Below are 21,211 nucleotides of genomic sequence, written 5' to 3' on the forward strand. Positions count from 1 at the left end.
TAGCTAACAGAGCTATTGTTGGATTGTATAGTAAGACTATGTTTAGCTTTATAAGAAACTGCCTGTCTTCAAAACAGATGGAATGAACGAGAATTCTTGTTGCTCTGCATCTTCTTAAATACTGGTAATGTCAGGTTCTTAGGGTTTTGTTTTGTTTTGTTGTCATTCTTTTTTTTTTAATTTATTTTTTATTGGTGTTCAATTTACTGACATACAGAATAACCCCCAGTGCCCGTCACCCATTCACTCCCACCCCCCACCCTCCTCCCCTTCTACCACCCCTAGTTCGTTTCCCAGAGTCATTCTAATGGGAGATAGTGGTGTATTTCTCACTCGTTTTCTCGTCTCTCAATGTCATCCTTTTTCCTGATAATTAATAATTTGAGATATTGGTTGGGATAATATTGGGATATTCTCCATTACAACTGATGAGTTCCTGAATATGTCTCTGGTTTGGGTCTCTCCTTTTGTATCTTGCACATGACATTCTGGCAATAGAAACAGAATCATAGAAATTGTCGCTGTTATATATAATCACCTTGAACAACACTGCAATGGTAAACGTTTGCTAGGTGGTCCTAAATGGATTCTATATTCTCTTTGTAAATAAAATAACATTGATGCTGTCCTATTTACATGTACAGGAATATGATGGAATGTGTCCATATCTCTTACTAATTTTGGAACGACTTTTAGAAGTTTCCAGAGCAAGTAGGAACACTATTGAGATATCACAATTTTATGAGGATCAAATTGGTTAAATTTACGTTTGAATTAGCACAGAAAACATTGATGTTTTTAAATTTACAATACTGCAAAAAATCATTTCTGTGGACTCTAAAATTGGCAAGCAAATTTAAATATTGTTTTTCAGTGAGGCTGAATATGCCTCTAACACTTATTACAGACACCAAAACTGATTGACTTTTAGGGGCTCTACCTGATTTAAGTTCTAATCCTAATATTTTTGCTGTTGTTTTCTCCACAAAAAGCAACACTGGTTTATAATGCTTTTTAAAGTATAATGTGTAGTTGAGAGTCAAACTTTCAAGTACAAGAAGTTGAAATGAAAAGCATCCTTATATAAAGTAGGCGTGCTACTTTATATAACACTTCCCTTTCCTATATTATCCTGCTCAGTTAAGGCTACCTTACAATCTAAAGTAAAAGCTGCAGGTACTGTTGACAATTTAATAAGGCTAAGCAACACACACACCTCTACATCAAATTGACAGCACACACAAACACATATCATCCCTGTAACACTTAAAGTGGTAAAATAATAGTAGTGATAAAAACTGATCACAATTTGAGTAGCTGAAGAATACTAAGCCAACATAAAACCTTCTAAAAGATTACTTTGTACAACAAGACAGCACATTATTTCTGTACACCTTTAATAATTGTGCCCGTAGGTGAGAATACACCATATATTTTTTAGAAAACTCTTCAAAACAAGGTTGAACAATTTTTTTCAAAGTCACATCCTCAGTGTCTGAGGCTATTATTTATAGTTTAGCCTACTTTACTGTGACTTTGGTAGGATAAAGAACATCTAGTCATAGACTTCTCTGTTAATAGACTCTCTATTTGCAAGACTGTTGTAAAGTCAGACTGTAACTCCAATTTCTTTAATCTTTATAGAGTTCATTTTTTTTTAATCTTTAGAGATTTCATTTCCAAATGCCAAATCATGGATTTAAGGGGAAAAGGGGAAGAAAAAAAAAAGGATATGATTCAATTTGGCCAACCTGTGTTGGATGATGAGTTTTCGACAGGGACAATAATAGCAAAGTCTATGGCTCCGCGGTGGAATGCGGTGGGCCCTAACTCTACGTTCTGCTAAGTGTTATACTGGCAATTTGAACAAAGCGATTTGAAAACAGGAAAAGACAGCAATCATTCTTTCAAATTCTTCTGGAAGTTTCATTTTGAACTTCATCTTAAAGGATGATTGGGGTTTGGTCATGCAAAGAAGAGAGACCAGAGGTATAGAATTTTGTCCTAACATTGCCCATGCTGGTGTTTTATCAGCCCGTTCCTCTCAGTCCAGGTGCTTGTGACCTATCACTTAGAATATCAGTTTAATACTGTCGGTACTAAGCAGTCCTCTGGTTTGTGCATCTCTAATTCAGTATCAGTCTTGTTCAAAGGGTTTACAATATGCCGTTACCTAAGAGGGGTAATTGTTAGATCAGGCCATATTTCTTTTGTTTGTTTTGTGTATGTTTATTTTATTTCTACAAATATATTTCTGTCCTTTGAAAACATGAGAGTATGAATTTTACTTCAATTATTCTTTTTTTGTACACCATGAGGCATTCAACCCTTGATTAGCTAATTGGTAATTCCAAACAGATAATACACTGTCTTTTCAAAACCTATCAGTAGCGTATCCTACCCCAAACTTAAATGTCCACAAGAAGCTCAGTCCTCTTGTTTTACTTTCAAAAGAGGTTCTAAGAAAATGGTTATCATCCTCCGAGTATTGCCCCATACAAACCTAAAGGCCACTATTCAAATACAACATTCCTCTTCCTCACTTTCTTTTCCCAGCTAAAGAATCAGTCTCTCATTGGTTCTTTACAGTGGATTCAGATTTATGTACTTGCAAGACCCAGTATAATTGGTTCCTTGAGTTGTACGTGGAGCCTTGAACTGTGAAGGAGCATGGAGTTCTAGTGGAGGCTCCATTGCTTATTGATGGCTTTGGTCAAGTGACTGAGCATTTCTACCACAGGCCACTTCTCTTATGGGACCATCAATCAAAACCAACTCAATTTCTAATACGAGCAGAACAAAAGAATAAGATAGGAAATTACCCTTTTCTTTGTGCTTTCTACAAAACTAGATCTTCAACAAGGGGTAGACACGGGGAAGAACTTTTTCTTCTCATTCTACATTATAAGGCTTTTTTCTAAACTATTTCCAGCTATAAAACAACTAATTCTAATTTGCATTTGAGCTTCAAGTCAACTATTTTTAGTAGACATTCCTCCCAGACTCTTAAAAATGATTGACATGAATTTTATATTTTCAAAGTTATTTCCATCTCAAGTTTGTTAAGATGCTTTCAAAGGAGTTTTAATGAATATTTAGGAAAAGGAAGATAAAGCAAAATGTCTAGATGCCATCTCACAGTAACATCACATCTACTTGAAGATTCCTGAATAATTTTTATAGAATTCTTATGATTTATATTTACTGACATAAAAGTCTTAAGATTTATTTGGCTAATTTTTGACCTAATTATATTTATTAGCATAAGTTAATTTCATTTATTAATTTTACTTATTAATTATCAATAAGTATCAATTATACTTATAGTCATAGAAGTCATGAGACAATTTGACTAATTTTTTTTAAGGAGATGGGGGACAGAGAGAGAGAGGGAAAAGAGAATCGCAAGCAGGCTCCATGCTCAGCATGGAGTCAAACATGGGGCATGATCCCAGAACCCTGAGATCACAACCTGAGCTGAAATCAAGAGTCCCACGATCAAGCAACTGAGCCACCCAGGTTGCCCCATAATTTGGCTAATTTAGGAAGGAGAAAAGGAGAGAAGAAACAAGGCAAAAAAAAAAATTTTTTTGAAAAAGAAAGAGGGAGGGGTAAATAGAAATAAAGTAACTAGCACTTTCATCCCAAGAGGCTTGCTATCGGTGCAGGTTTAATAATCAAAATATTATTGTGGAAATAGGCAAATGAAGATATGAATAATTTACTCCACATATCCATCAATGGATGTGGAAAATGGCCCCAAACCAATTCCACCGTGGTTGCTACTGACGGTCTCTAAAATAATGTACTCCACAATATTTTCTAACTCATGACTGATTCCACTGAAATGATTTCTCTTGGCTCTAATGGCTTTAGTGTAAATGGTATTTTAGTATGTTATGGCTTAAAAATACAGAGAGATCTAACATCCCTAACATAGATTCCCTTAACAATGAAACAAAGAAACATCCAAAGGGTATAAGGCTAAAGCATTCACTACCTTGCTTAATGTTCCTAGACGCATAAAATCTTCCAGGAAGACATAAAAGTGTGATCATTGGTGAAAAAGCATGTATGTATTAGTAGTTAGTGTCAATGAAACTATCTGATTCATTTTAATGGTGACTCTTTTACTTGGAGGAGTGCGACACTATATAGGATATATAGATAACAATTAAAGACTGATAAATTAGTACCAATATTTGAAATTCCCATTTAGGAATAATCTAAGAACTGCCTCTTTCTCAGGTGAGATCACTACACCTGTCAAAGGAAAGCAATGAAGTTTTGGATACCACGATTACTTATAAGCACTCACAGATCTTTCCTAAATCAAGTCAGTTACCATGGAAACAGGAATTATCTGCTAAAGTCTGACCTTTCCATTGCATAGTTTAGTTTTGACAGCTATGTGAGCACTGTTTTAGAAAGCACATATAATTCAGAAAACCTTATAAAAGACATACAAAGTAGAAAGTAATTAAAAATGAAAAGCTTTAAAAATGCAGTTAAGGTTATGGATTTTTTTAAATGTAATTTATCACTTCTCATCTGAGATTTCTATTAAACCAGTGTTACCTTGTAATGTTCAAAAGCAAGAGATAGAACAAGGTGGAGAACTATTTTTATTATTATTAAGGGAAATTTTGTTACATAAGTAAATATTAAAAAGAAAACAAAAGCTTGACAAGAAAATATCTCTAAGCATATAATGGAAACTCAATAATAACTTAAATGTGGGGACACCTGGATGGCTCAGTTAGAACAAGCAACTCTTAATCTCTGGGTTGTGAGTTTAAGCCCCATGTTGGGTGTAGAGATAACTAAAAAATAAATATAAACTTAAAAAGTAACCCAAAAGGAATAAAATGACAACTTGGATGTGTAAGCAAATATAGGAGGTATATTTCATACATTTTACCATAATAATCTGTTACAACTCTATGTCATTATCCTATATTTTTGGTTGCAAAAGGATCAAACATACTAAATGATTCCCCAATGTCATACATCAAGTATTTAAATTCAGGGTTTCTGTCTTCAGGATTCAAAGCAAAACTTCTTTAAATTTCAGCCTTTAGGGATCCCTGGGTGGCGCAGCGGTTTGGCGCCTGCCTTTGGCCCGGGGCGTGATCCTGGAGACTCGGGATCGAATCCCACGTCGGGCTCCCGGTGCATGGAGCCTGCTTCTCCCTCTGCCTATGTCTCTGCCTCTCTCTCTCTCTCTCTGTGACTATCATAAATAAAAAAATTTAAAAAAAAAATTTCAGCCTTTAAGGTCATGAATGAATGAATGAAGTAATATCAAGTGGTAGCAAACTTTTTAGCCGAACTATTGAAAATCATCTTCTAAATTTAGTTAAATGTTATGATTCGAGAAATTATGGCCATATATCTATCTGTTTCTGCATTTGGGAAAGATGATTTTTAAAGTGTTTTTATTAATTTTCATATTTGCAAAGAAATTCAGGGACTATGGCTTTGGCACTGTGGTAGTAAATGAGAGATAATCTGATAGATTAGAATTTTACAGCATAGAATCTCAGAAGCAGATAATATACTTATGGTGGTTGTCATTAGACCTTCCAATTCAATAAATAAAACTGACCCTCAAGTGTAGGTGATGAAAAGGCATAAAGCTATTTTACAAAAAAACAGTTAATTCTAGTTACTAAGTTTAACTTCCAAAGGAATGAATAGAAAAGAGCAGTCATTCCAACATTAAAAATATATATATATATATATATATATCTCATGAAGAAATAAAAGCTATCTGAGATGACTACCATGAAGGCAAATAAGACTAATCTTTTTTTTTCTTTTAAAGATTTTATTTACTTATTCATGAGAGACACAGAGAGAGGCAGAGACACAGGCAGAGGGAGAAGCAGGCTCCATGCAGGGAGCTGGATGTGGGACTTGATCTGGGAACCCCGGGGGTCACGACCTGAGCCAAAGGCAGATGCTCAACCAAGGAGCCCCCCCAACCCTAAAGAGCCTTGAAAGACATCACGATGTAATTTCATTTATTTTAAGAAACAGGGGGATCCCTGGGTGGCGCAGCGGTTTGGCGCCTGCCTTTGGCCCAGGGCGCGATCCTGGAGACCCGGGATCGAATCCCACATCGGGCTCCCGGTGCATGGAGCCTGCTTCTCCCTCTGCCTGTGTCTCTGCACCTCTCTCTCTCTCTGTGACTATCATAAATAAAAAAAAAAAAAAAAAGAAACAATTTTTAATGTCATAAATTATAAAATAATTTTATATATAAAAAAACTTCTTTATTTTAATCATTTTAAACCTTTAAAGATTATTATCTTTTCACATTTAGGATAAAATTTAGACTCTGTACTGACAAATTCCCTCTCCCTTACAGCTCTACTTTATGTGTTTATACTTTCTGATTTTATGTAAATATATTTATCATCTTTCTCAAGCTGAAACTTATAAAAGAAATGAAGTTATAGACTGAATTTTCGTAGTTGCAGAACATACATTTTTTTTTCTGAAATGAATAAACTTGCATATTTTTAAGCTTCAGCTTCTATTTTCCTCTTCTTAAATTTGATATCTTAGTCCTTGAGAGGGAAATGACAATGTTATATAGGTTTGAAAACCGGCATCACAAAAAAGATACAAGTTAATGGGTGATTTTAGTTAGAACTCGGTTGAAATGCATGATGGCAAGTCTAAACTCAATAGGAAAATAATCTGTTGTCAAACTCAGATAAATTTATCTGAGCCCATTCTGATTCAGAAAATTTGGAGTGGACTTTAGGAAACAAATTTACCAAAATATTTTAATAAGAAAGAAGAGAGAAAGTTTCAATATCGTTCTCAGCATTTAGATTATATTTAACCTTTAAAATTGCTCTAGAAAGGAACCAGGACTCCTAGGAGAGGTGCGTGATTCCAGGACTGGGGTATAGGAAATATACGAATATAAAACATCTTTTTGGTGCTGGCGAGTGACAGGATATTCAAGGAGTGATGGAGACGCGTCAGAAGGCTACAGGAGCCTGAGCGAGCAGCCACTGGCCAAATCAGGGACATTTTGAGAATCAAACGGGCTGCAAGGAGCAGACTCAACCTGCACAGGGCTGAGGAGTGGAAAATGTTTGGGATGGGCCACTTTTAAAAAGGAGGCTGGTGCTGCTTTGTCTTGAATTAACTCTGTGTCCCTGGTCAACTCAGTCTGAGGTAAATGCCTTCCTTTCCAAATGGAAATCTTCGTCTGAGTTTACATCCAGTTAAAAATCTCTAAGTAGAAACAACTTCTAGAATAAAGGGGCGAGGAGTGCACTAGAAGCTCTCTCATCAACATTTTAACTAAACCAGACAAAATTACTAAAAGCCATAATTTAAAGTCTCCGGAAATTGTCCTATATAGCAAATGTAGAAACATTCATCCAAATAAACCGTCTAAATCTCAGTGGTCTATAATCTTTGAGCCGTTCACCCTTCTCCGCCTCCTTCCCACCCCAAGCTACATCTTACAGGAACTATTCCAGCTCTGACACAGGAAGGTGCAGCCGTGTGAGTGAGTTTTCTCTCCTTCCTCACGTCCCACTCAGGTTTGGTGTCAAACTAGGAAAACTCCTCACTCTGGGGTGAGGAGAAGGGAATGGGCGGCCTTTAAGAGTGTCTCCCTCTGTGTCTCTGCCTCTCTCTCTCTCTCTCTGTGTCTCATGAATAAATAAATAAAAATAATCTGGATAGATAAAATCTTAAAAAAAAAAAAAAAAAAAAAAGAACGTCTCACCCTACCCCAAGCCCCGTGCTCCAAGAAATTCTCTTCTAAGAAGGGGTAGCTGAGAACCAGGGCAACCTTACTGCAACCACCTCTTACTCCTGGGACACAACCAGTCAGAGCAGGATGTGGAGAAGAACTGAAAACATTCCTAAGCCACAAAGAGATTGATCAACAAAAGGCAGAAGTTGCAATGGCACAAGGGACTTAGGCACGACCTTTGACCAACAACTGGCTGAGCAATGAGCTCTGACCTAGGCTGTAGGGACTGAATGTTTGTATTCCTCCAAAATTCCTCTGTTGAAACTCCAACCCCCAAAGAGGCTATATTTGGAGACAAGACTTATAAGGAGGTAATTAAAGTTAAGGAGGTCATAACTGTAGCGTCCTGATCCAATAAGATTGTTGTCCTTATAAAAAGAGACACCAGAGATTATTATTCTTTCTCTCTCACCACTGCGAGGACCTAGTGAGAAGTTGGTCATCTGCAAATCAGGAAGAGAGCTCCCACCAGAAAGTGGGCATACAGGACCTTGACCTGGGGCTTCGAGACCCAAAACTGTACAAGAAAAAAAAAATCTGGGATGCCTGGGTGGCTCAGCGGTTGAGCATCTGCCTCGGGCGTGACCCCGGGGTCCTGGGATCGAGTCCCGCATTGGGCTCCCTGCATGGAGCCTGCTTCTCCCTCTGCCTGTGTCTCTGCCTCTCTCTCTCTCTCTCTCTCTCTCTGTCTCATGAATAAATAAATAAAAATCTTTAAAAAAAAAAAATCTGAGCAGGGATATCCAAGGTCACATGGTCATACTCAAGAGGGAAATCAACCTCACAGAATCAGTTCAACCAAGTCACTAAGCAAATAAACAAATGACCAGTCCAAAAAACAAGATGACTCAGAAGTGGAAGAGTCAGCATCCTGTGTTGCTGAGACATGTTTTCTAAAATATCTCATTTTCAAGAGGAATATATCAAGTCATGCAAAAAAAACAGAAAACTGTGACCATACACAGAAAACAGACAACAGAAACTGCTTTTGAAGGGACCCAGATGTTGCAGTTAGCACACACAGGCTGCAAAGCAGCTATTACAATTATATTCAAAGAACAAAAACGGACCAAGTCTAAAGAATTGAAAAAAGGTATGGTAACAGCATCTAATTAAATACAACATATAAAAAAAGATATAAATTATTTTTTAAAAAGAACCAAATGGAAATTCTTTAGCTGCAAAATATAATAACCAAAACGAAACATTCACTAGGTGGCATCAATATTAGATTGAACTGGCAAAAAAAAAAAAAAAAAAAAAAGGAACCGGCAAAATTAAAGATAGAGTAAAAGAGAGTAGGTAATCTGAAAAACAGAATAAATGAAAAGGAAAAAAAAAAAACAGCCACAGAGCAATGTGAGGTACCAATAAGCACCCTAACATGTATAGTGGAGAACCCTAGAGGAGAGAAGGGAAAAGGGGCAGGAATTATGATAGTATAGGTATGAAGTGTATTTTCATAAATTAAGAGGAAATACCTAGAACTATCACTAGGTGATAATAGAAAAAAATAACTAAGATTATTAAAGCAATTGCAATTTTGGACTAGAATATCCACCAAATTGAACAGAAATTGGGTAAGAAAGAACAGAGAGACAAGAAAAAAAAAAAAAGAAAAGATATGAGACATAGAAATAAAAGGTAACACGGCAGGAATAAGTGCAACCACACCAATAATAACATGAAATGTGAATGGATTAAATATTCCAACGAAATACAAGACTTTAGACCGGATAAGGAAAAACAAGAGCCGATCTGTATATTGTCTTAAGAAGATAAACATTAGATCTAAAGATGCAAATAGGTTGGAAGGAAATGGATGAAAGACAGAGACCATGGGAAGAGCAAACCTCGGAAGCCTGGAGAGCTTGGCGAGTACCAGGAAAAGGGACTGTGGACCAGAAACGTCCCGTTTGTAAGGAGGGACCACGAAAACCTCCTCCATCGGGAGCGAACATGCATGGCCCTGCAAGACGTCCCACCACCCATGAGGAACCTCGACGGAAGAGGGGGGGACACAGCCAATTCCAGGTGATAACTGGAAACCTGCAGACCCTGTTCCTACTGTTCCTAGGGTTGGGTTAAACCCTAGGTGGGGGATGGAGCCCACCTAGAAACCAGCAGCCGTCTCTGCAGCGCACCTGTCGAGCATCCGTGGGGACCCCCCCCCCCAGTGCTCAGGGAACATTCTCCCAGATAGGAAGAAAACAAGCCTTAATACATCTAGAGTAATTAAAATCATACACAATATGTTCTGTAAGCACAAGGGAATGGCCTTAAAAGTCAAAAACAAAAAGAAGTTTGGGAAGTTCACAAATTTAGGGAAATTAAACAACACGCTCCCCAGTGACTAAGACAGAAGGGAAAAGATCACAAAGAAAATCAGAAAACACTTAAGATGGGAGACGGGCAAGCTGGCAGGGAGCAGGGTCCTCGCCACACCTGCTCCCCCCCCAGGCGACCTAGGGGACATCACGAAACCCGGACACCTACCAGTCTGCCCTGAGGTGTAGACCGAGGCCAGCTCCACCTACAGGGGGAAGGTGTTCACCTCTAACAGGTAAGAAGGAGGAAAAATAGAATATACAAGAACCCAGGGTGGGGGGGGAGGACCAGGCTGGAGGGGGGATCTTGGGGGCAGAAGAGCCCCAAGGGAGACGGGGGAGCCTGGGGACAGGAGAGCCCTGAGGGAGATGAAGGGACTTTTCTAAGCCATTAGAAAGGACAAATACCCACCATTTGCCTTGACATGTATGGACCTGGAGGGTATGATGCTGAGTGAAGTAAGTCAATCGGAGAAGGACAAACATTATATGGTCTCATTCATTCGGGGAATATAAAAAATAGTGAAAGGGAATAAAGGGGAAAGGAGAGAAAATGAGTGGGAAATATCAGAAAGGGAGACAGAACATGAGAGACTCCTAACTCTGGGAAACGAACTAGGGGTGGTGGAAGGGGAGGAGGGCAGGGGGTGGGGGTGAATGGGTGACGGGCACTGAGGGGGGCACTTGATGGGATGAGCACCGGGTATTATGCTAAATTGAACTCCAATAAAAAAAATTTCCAAAAAAAAAAAAAAAAAAAGAAAGAAAGAAAAAACTTAAGATGACTAAAAATGTGAACCTGATACACCAAAACTTATAGAAAAGCTAAAACAGGCTCAGAGGAAAATCTATAACTACAAATTTCATATTTTTTTAAGTACCTCAAATCAATAATCTTTCCATCCTGAGATATTGGGAAAAAAACAAAGAGCAAACTAAACTCAAAGCGAATAGAAGATTAGAGTAGAAATGAATGAAATACAAGCATAACTTATTTTATTGCTGTTACTTTGTGTTTTGCAAATACTGCACTTTTTACAAATTGAAGGTTTGTGGCAACGCTACAAGAGCAAGTGCATCGGTACTCTTTTTCCGGTAGTATTTGCTCATTTCATATCTCTGTCAACTTCATAATTCTTTAAATAGTTCAAACTCTCGGGCAGCCCTGGTGGCCCAGTGGTTGAGCACCTGCCTTCAGCCCAGGGCGTGACCCTGGAGTCCCGGGATCGAGTCCCGAGTCGGGCTCCCTGCATGGAGCCTGCTTCTCCCTCTGCCTGTGTCTCTGCCTCTCTCTCTCTGTGTCTCTTGTGAGTAAATAAATAAAATCTTAAAAAAAAATATTTCGAACTCTCTCATTACTATCGTGTTTGGCATGGTGATCTGTGATCAGTGTTCACCGATCTTACTACCATACGTACTTTGGGGCTCCGTGAACCGTGTCCAAACGAGATAGTGAACTTAATTAATAAATGTTGCATGTGTCCTGGCCAGTCCACTCAGCGGCGGTTCCCCTGACCCCCTCTCCTTGGGCCTCCTTATTCCCTGAGACCCAACAATACAGGAATTGAGCCAATTAGTGATCCTACAATGGGCCCTAAGTGTTCAAATAAGAGAACGAGTTGCTCCTCTCTCACTTTAAATCAAAAGCTAGAATTGGTTCAGCTGAGCAAGGAAGTCATGCTGGAAGCCCAGATGGGCTGAAACCTAGGCCTCTTGCACCAATCAATTCTCCAAGTTCTAAGTACTAAGGGGAGGTTCTTGAAGGAAGTTGGAAAAGTGTTACTTCCGTGAACCCGGCAAATGATAATAAAGCAAAACAGTCTTTTTTGCTGATCTGGAGAAAGTTTCAGCAGCCTGGAGAGATTAAAGCCACCAGAGCATTCCCTTAAATGCAAGCCGCACCCAAGGGAGGCCCCTGGTCTGTTGGGATGTGGGCAGGCTGACAGCCGGGGAGGCTGCAGAAGGCAAGTCGGAGGCCAGCGGAGGTTGCGTCGTGAGCTTTGAGGACAGAAGCCGTCTCCACGCCACGAAGGTAGGTGCAAGGGGAAGCAGCAAGGGCTGACTGTAGAAGCTGCAGCGAGTGACCCAGAAGGTCTGAGTACACGTAGCTAATGCAGGCGGCTACACTAGACAACAGAGTCTCAAAGTGGGTGGAACCGCCTCCTATTGGAACACACGATGCAGGAATTCCTACCCAGCAAGAAGTCGGTTCCTAACGTCAAAGTTTCAAAGTCCAGGCTGCCTCCCTTAGTAGGGGACGATATAACCAGCGACTAAGTTGAAGCCCACGTGCCCTGACCATTCGGAATCCCCTATGGCTCCTAAGAATTACGCTCAACCTCCTCCACCTGTGCTCTTGCATGGAGCGGTGAAGTCTGGGTCACAGAACATCTGTGTGTAACAGGACTTCCTGGATACTTTTTTTTTTATGGAAATATAGTTGACATAGTGTTAAGTTTCAGATGTACAATAAATATTTTAAACCCACTGCTGGGACCTACTGTTCAGAAAATAAAAGTTTGTTTCAAAATATTACCCCTAACTGACAAAGGCACCTTGTCACCCAAGCGTTCTGATGGAGACGCACGACATTAGTATCACTTTCATACCTACTGACACAACATCCACTTGGCAGGCCATGGGTCAAGAAGAAATTTCAACTTTCAAGTCTTATTTTTTTTTCTTCTTTATTCAGCTGTATAAACATGGGGACAGGGGGCCAGCCCAACCTGTCCTACCATGTATCACTTTGTGGAGACTAAAGCACCCCACATACACTGCCAAAAAGCTGCACCACCTGTGCCCCTGTACCCTGGATCCGGGCCTCCTCAGCCCCTTGCCCCTCCAAGGTATCTGAATGGGACAAGTGAGGGTCGGCTGAGCATCCACAGGGAAGAAACAGGCATTGGAGGTCAAGCCTTGTTATTTAAGAAATCTGTCTCATAAAGCTATAGCTGCTATGGACAGTGATTCCTTTGACGGATCTGGGCAAAGCACATTAAAAACCTTCTAGAAAGATTCACCGTCTTAGATGCCATTAAGAAGATGTGTGTTTCATGGGAAGAGGTCAAGATATCAACATTAACACACGTTTGGAAGAAGTTGATTCAAACCTCATGGATGGCTCTGAGGGGTTCAAGGCTTCAGTGGAGAAAGCAACTGCAGATGTGGTAGAAACAGCAAGAAAACTGGAATGAGAAGTACAACCTGATGATGAGACCCAAGTGTTGCAGTCTCATGATAAAACTTTTTTTTTTTTAAGATTTTATTTATTTATTCATGAGAGACACAGAAAGAGAGAGAGAGAGGCAGAGACACAGGCAGAGGGAGAAGCAGGCTCCATGCAGGGAGCCCAACCGGGGACTCGATCCCAGGTCTCCAGGATCAGGCCCCAGGTCGAAGGTGGCGCTAAACTGCTGAGCCACCCAGGCTGCCTGTGATAAAACTTTTAAAAGATAAGGAGTTGCTATCTATGGATGAGCAAAGAAAGTGGTTTCTTGAGATGGAAACTACTGCAGGGGAAGATTGTGTGAAGACTGTTGAAAAGATCACAAAGGAATTAGAATATTACATGGATTCAGCTGATAAAGCAGTAGCACTGCTTAAAAGTCCAATTTTGAAATAAGTTCTACTGTGGGTAAAATCCTGCCAAACAGTATTCCATGCTACAGAGAAACTGTTCATGAAAGGAAGAATTAATTGATGCAGCCAACTTCTTTACTACGTTGGTTTAAGAAGTTGCCACAGCCTACCCAACCTGCAGCAACCACCACCCTGGCCAGCAGCCATCATCATCAAGGCAAGACCTTTTACCACCAGAAAGATTATGACTTGCTGAAAACTCAGATGATAGCTAGCATTTTTTTTAGCAATAAAATATTTTGTAATTAAGGCATTTACATTGTTTTTTAGACATGACACTGTTACATAATAAACTACAGTATAGTGTAAACACAGGTTTTATATGCACTGAGAAACCAGAAAATTCATTGGACTTACCTTACTGCAATATCTGCTTTATTGTAGTGCTCTGGAACCAAATCCACAATATCTCCATTGCACACCTGTAGAAAATAGAAATACAATGAAGAAGGCCAACGAAACCAAAAGTTGGTTCTCAAAAAAGGTAAAATAGAGAAAATTATAGGTAAAAATAGACAAGTTAATTAGAGTCTCAAATTACCGATCCTTTACAAACTTCCAAATTACAAAAAAGGAGAGAGCACTTCCCAATTTATCCTATGTGACCAGTATTATTATGACACCAAAGTTAGGTCAATATATCAAAGAAAATAAAACTACAAGTCAGTATCCTTTTTGAGTATATATGTAAAAATCCTCAATAAAATACTAGAAAATTGAATCCAGGAAAATATATAAAACATTATACACCGTGACTAAATTGGAGTTATCCAAGAAAGTGAGCTCAGTTTAAACATATGAAAATCAATCAATGTAATACATCATCTAAGTACAATAAAAGACAATCTTCATGTGGTCATCTTAATGAGTACAGAAAAAGCATTTCATGAAATCAATGCCCTCTCTGAATAAAACACTATACAAATTAGAAATAAAAGTGAATTTTGTCAACCTGGGAGAGGATATCTATTTAACACCCCCAGCTAACATCATACCTGATGCCAAAGACTAAATGATTTATCCCCAACACTAGGAAAAAACAAGAATGTTCTCTCTTTTCACTTTTATTCACCCTTGTTCAGGAAATTCTAGCTAGGACAATTAGGTAAGCAAAAGAAGTAACAGGTATCTATATTGGAAAGGAAGTAAAGCAACATTTGCAGATGATAGGATTTTATTTATAGAAAACCCTAGGTAATCTGTTTAAAAGACTATTAAATAAATGAGTTCAGCAAAGTTTAAGGACACAAGGTCAATATACAAAACTCAATTATGTTTCTACACACTAGCAATGAAATTGAATGAATAATCAATTCATTTTTTATCATAAAAAGGATAAAACCATTCGGCATAAACTTAAAGGAAATACATTTCTTGAACACTGAAAACTACAAAATATTGCTGAAAGGATTAAAGAAGATCTAAGAAAATGGGAAGTCAATGCATAGTCATGAATTGGAAGACAATATTGTTAGGATGACAATACTCCCCCAAATTTATCTATCTTCAGTATGCTTCCTATCAAAATATCTGCCTTTTTTTTTTTTTAACAAAAATTGACAAGGTGATCTTAAAATTCATATGGAAATTCAAGAGAATCATAATAGGCTAATGAATCTTGGAAAAAAGAACTCAACTTAGAGGACTCACATTTATGCATTTCAAATTTTAGTAGAAAAAACACTTAGTACAGAGGTGTAGTGATCAGGATGGTGTGGTGCTGATATACGGACAGATACAGGTAAGTGGAATAGAACTAAGAGTGCAGAAATAAACCCTTACATTTATGGTCAACTTATAGCATTAAAATTATTATGACTTTATAGTACTAGTAACATCTATCACCTCAGGTATGAGATCATGGTTCGCTCTACTGTAACAGAAGTAGCATAAAATAAAAGCAATCTAAGCTTTGTCACAGAAGCTTAACTTGCCATTCACAAAAGAAAATAAAACTAGAGAATAGACAAGAAAGAGAAAAATAAAATGAAAATTTTAGTTAATACAAAAAAAAAAGTTTGTTTAGTTACAACTAACACAGAAAAGTGTTTGTTCTTAGAAAAGATTCGTAAAATCTAAATAAGCTAATAAGCATGACAGAGGAGAGAATAAGAAACCCCGAAATTATATTCTGCTCTGAAATTAAAAGGAAGATATCACTGCAGATACTCTAGCTATTAATAAGGGGATTAAGAGAATATAATGAACATTTTTAACCCAATAAATTTTTATAAATTAAATTAGATGATTTAAATAAATAAATTTACCACGTGGGCACAGGAAGAAATAGAAATAATAATCTTAGAGCCCTCCATGCAGCACCGATCCATGGGAGGATCAACAAGCCGCAGGCGGAAGGCTGGTTACACTGAATGTCTTCCTCTCTGAAAAGGGCAGTGTCCCCCCAAATGGGATGTATTGTGGCTGTAAGCTTCCTTCCTAACCAGCAGGGCCTCAGCCAGCACCACCTTCCCCGAGTTCACGGAGTTTGCACACTACCAGTTTGGGATCCCACACAACCTCACCTTGGGCCAAGGGATCCACTCTAGGGCAAGGAAGGTAATCACGGGTAATAATTATGGTTCACTGGTTCTAATACACACAACATCGCCCGCAGGCTGCTGTCCTTATAATAAGGGAACGGTTTCTGGAAATATGCCTAAATATCTACTTGCCTGTGAAACCCTGAGAAGATGGTACACTATCCTTCAGTTCCATTTTCTAATATGTAGGCCACCTATGGACAGAAAACAAGGGGTCGAAATAGGACTCCCCATGCTCTCCAACATGCCTGTTAATGTACCTGGGGAATCTGGGCTTCTTTTCCCTATAATATGAAGTTCTGTGCTTCTAGAGGATTTGGTTGGCTGAGCATTTTCATTAGGGGGTCTCAGTAATGGTCTCGTTAAATTTAAAGCTATTATGGCCTCCTCTTTACCCCAAGCTCCTCGTGACTATTGATTAGCAGGCAAAGAAAAGAGTTAACACGTTGGCAAGATTCACGGACTCTCATCATCAGAAGAGGTAGGTGTGTTACTATATAACGAGGGCAAAAAGAAAAACAGTAAGTAACTAAGTGATAAGCCAGGATCTCACTCTATATTTATATAGAATATATTCTATTCACTGTTATGGCTTTAAATGGACAGGAACACCAAAAGTGGCTCTATACAGGCATGATAACTAGGGATTTGGTCACCCCAGGTATGACTGTCAGGTTCACTCCAGCAGGCAAGGCTCTCAAACCAACAGTGATTTTCCTTGAAGAAATGGAAATGTGGAATTTGTGGTAGAGATAGAATGGGTATCAGTAACAGGCTTATTTAAAATCAGGGGTATTATGTGTTCCTAAAACACTCCTCTTCAAATTTCCCCTAGAGTATGTCTGAGGAATCCTAGAGAAATTGTGCCCAGATGGAATGAATGAATGTAAGGAGCAAGATGGCCTGAGCAATGTAAGCCCCAGACTACAGGGGAAGCTGTTGGGGCCCTACCCGCACAATCCCTTCGTTACCAGGGCAGCCATAGCCTAGCCACCCGCACCTGATGGCTCATAGCTTTACTCTTCTAGGAAAACTACTCATGTCCAAAGAAAATCACTTTCCGAAGAAAGGCATGAAAACCCACGTCCTTTACCTAGGAAGTGGCCTACAGACAGTGAGTAACTTGATACTGAATACACACAAAGTTGTGCCTCTTGTCTCAAGTTCGGGCAATTTTATGACTTAGGGCTACTCATGTGGTCGACATAAGAGTAGAATGGACTGAAATATATCAATTATTAGCTCCCTGCCCCACTTCTATCCTGTTTCCCTCATTTCCTTAATAGGATTCTCCTAAGAACATTTCCTCAATAAACCGCTTGTATCAGAATTCATGTCAGGTTCTGCTTCCAAAGAATACGGACTAATTCCACTCAAAAGAATGAGTCTCTGACTTAGCAAAACAAAGAAATTGTAATATTTTATGTAGTAAAGAAATATTTTAAACCAATGAATACAAAGTAGTTAAAAATACGGTGATGCAAAAAGGTATATCTGATAAATATGAGCCCCAAAAAGGATGTTTCTGTAACAATATTAAACAATAAAAGGCCAACAGACATGAAAGGATGAACGAAGAATGGCCTATTTACACAATGTTCGTTGGGCAATAAAATACTTCTCAAGTGGACGTGTGTATGAATAAAGAACCAGGGTAAGAACAGCTGATTCTCTGTTTATTTGTCAAACGGCCTCGGCCCTAATTCTTTTATTTTACAGACTTTATTTTCTCCACTTTCACCATGTAAATCTCGGGATTTCCACATATCTCTAAGCACATACTAAAAGCAAAGAGCGGAATCTCTTCATTCTCAGTGATTCATGAATATGTTAAGACAACTGTTTCATTCCAGAGGACAATGTGAAATGTGCACAACCCTTTTTCTTACTAATTATCTCAGCTGGGGCTAATTATTTAATTTTTTGAGTCTTACTTTAATCACTCTTATAATGGGAAAAATTCCATAAATTGCAAGGCATTAAAAATCTCGAATGTCGTCTCTCAAAGGCATATATTATAATCTCTCAACAACCGATACCTCTTTATCCTCCTTTTTTTCTTTTGTCCTTTCAAAGTAGAAAAAAAAAATCATATCATTTGATATTTTCCCCTCCCTTAGACCAATTAAATTTGAATTTCTGTGGGTGGAGCTTAGGCACTGCTTTTTTTTTTTTATGCCAAATTGTTTGTATAATTACAATGCTACTCTTCTGAAACTAATATTATACTATATGCCAACTAACGAATCTACGTAAAAACTTGAAACAGAAACAGAAAACCCCACAAGGTTACATTAGGTCCAAGTGTACAATTTACTGATTCAACAATTCTATGAGTTACTCAGTGCTCACCATGATAATTGTAGTCATTATCTGTTGCCATATAACATTATTACGATATTATTGACTACATTCCTTCTTAATCCTGAAATGTTTTTAACCCTAAAATGTTAATATTCTAAAACGATTTTCTAATAGGGCAATAAAAAAGAATAAAATAATGAAATTTTATTTCAAAAAGAATCTCATTATTTAAAAATGTCTTCACTATTATTCTTACTATTTTAGATGCTCACTGAAATATGAAAGGGCAAAAATTAGATTTACGAATGGAACAGAAAAACTTCGAGTTCCACATTGTCAAAGACAATGTTTAAATTGTATTGTAATATATTCAGAAAGATAATAAGTTATTTTCACATGCCAATAAGAACACAAAGGGGTATCTCTAGTCTGCTCGTACTATAATTTTGTTTCCTCCAAACTCAGTAGAGAAAGAGAAAGAATATATCACTTCATATTCCACATGAGATGGACTTATGCAAGCTAACAGAATAGAATTCCTCGTGTTGTAAAAAATGCATGATCACATTCTGGAAAAATCCTCTTAGGAGACAGTGTTTCTCACTGCCCCCGTCCCCTGTCAAAAATAGCAAGAATAGCAAATACCAGCCCTCCAGGTAATTGTAATAATAAACAGTACCAGAATTTTGATCAAGGAGTTAATTCTTACCTTGAGGAATAACGTAAGCCCCTAAAATACCAAGTTTCTGTGTTAGAAATAAGTAATGGCTACTAGGCACAGTCCTTATGTGTGTGGTTTTTATTTTTATTATTATTTTTAAAAATTTTTAAAGAGTTTATTTATTTATTCATGAAAGACACAGAGAGAGGTGCAGAGATAGAGGCAGAGGGAGAAGCAGGCTCCACGCAGGGAGCCCGACGTGGGACTCGATGCCAGGACCCCGGGGTCACGCCCTGGGCCGAAGGCAGGTGCTCAACCGACGAGCCACCCGGGCACCCCTGTGTGTGGTCTTTATTTTAAGATAATCAAACGTACTTGCTAGACTCTCTGAAGTTGTAGGCAAGCTAAAACTTATAAAAATTAGTCATGAAGAAAATACATTCTCAGGAAGTAAATGGAAACGCTGCTCACCTCATACCACCGTTTCATCAGCTGCTCCTAGAAAACACTTAGGGGCTGCACTTCAAGGTAGTCCTAGCTTCTAGGAAGGGAGGCTACTTCACCAGCTCCAGGTGGGCCCGTCCTTATAGCAACATCACTGTACCTGCCTCTATTCTGGAGACGATTTACTGTTACCGTTAACTCTCACCAAGGAAGAAAAGGAAAAAAAATATGTATTTATATCACGGGGGTATAAAGAGAATGGTTTTAATAACAAAAACCTAAGCTTGAATCCTGGTTCTGCCCCTTACAATACGAGGGATCTTAGGACAAATTTAATTAGACTTTTAAGTCCCAGTTTTTCCATGTGTGAAATGTAATAACTAAACGTACACAATCATTGAGAAAAGAAAAAAAGTAAAACATCTATTTGTGTTTTCCATGACCGTGAGTCCTTATCTCCCTGTTCCATATGATACTCAAAATAGGGCACCCTACTGGAAAGAGCTCGAACGATTGATAGATTATGCTAGATCATATTTGCAAAGTAAATCATTTAGACATATGTAAGATGGCATTAAAAAAACTCCCCTCTAATGACCTCTCATTAGCTAAAACCCTCTTCCAAGCTCCATACTTGGGTCTCTAACTAACTTTCCACACTTCCACTTGGCTCTTCCTTAGATATTTCATAATTAATACAACTATGCTGGACTGTTGATTTGTTCCCTTCCTCCCTTTTGTTTTTAAGAGCTTTTATTCCACAGACTTTTCCCAAATCAGTGACTGGCCTCATCCACCACCCGTACACGTCAGCACTGGGCTACTCCTGACTCCTCCTTTTCTTTCCCAGGAACCTAATCTGTCCAACCCGAGCCACTTGGATTCTATTTTGCAAAAAGTATATATCATCCATTTCTCTTCAGTTTTGGTTCAGATCACTGTCGTTTCTTCACCTGGAATACTGCGGTAATCTCCTGACTACGCTCGTCTCTAATTATCTTGTCACTTTCCATTTCATTTTCCACAAAGTAGCTAAGGTGATAATTTAAAAGTACAAATTGCTTTGTTACTCTTGCCTACAATTATCCAATGGCTTCCTTATCCACTTAAAAATTATATTATAATATAATATATTAAACATACCATAAATATATTCATATTTGATATATTAAATATTATATAAATATATAATATCATACAAATATAACATATTAAATAATATATAAATATAATATAATAAATATATTATAAATATATTTATATTTAACATATTCAATATTATATAAATATAATAGAATAGAAATATTATAAATATATTTATATTTATATATTCAATATATAAATATATTAAACATTATACAAATATAATATATCAAATATTATATAAATATATTAAATATATTATAATATATATTTATACTTAATATATTAATATAAATCTAATTTTTAAAATTATATTTTATATATACATTATATTATATATATATATATAACATTACAT

At 37.8% G+C, this 21,211-nt stretch overlaps 1 long non-coding RNA gene across 1 annotated transcript; it reads right to left on the minus strand.

The window, feature by feature from the left end:
* Positions 1–298: 298 nt before the first annotated feature.
* LOC144304717 (uncharacterized) lies at positions 299–20,810 on the minus strand. Its single transcript, XR_013371699.1, has 3 exons — positions 19,738–20,810; positions 14,116–14,180; positions 299–488 (listed from the first exon to the last, which is right to left on the minus strand). It is a non-coding gene; the product is annotated as an uncharacterized LOC144304717 (long non-coding RNA).
* Between the last annotated feature and the right edge of the window lie 401 nt (positions 20,811–21,211).

Source organism: Canis aureus, chromosome 34 (genome assembly GCF_053574225.1).
Source record: "Canis aureus isolate CA01 chromosome 34, VMU_Caureus_v.1.0, whole genome shotgun sequence".
Taxonomy (NCBI): Eukaryota; Metazoa; Chordata; class Mammalia; order Carnivora; family Canidae; genus Canis; species Canis aureus.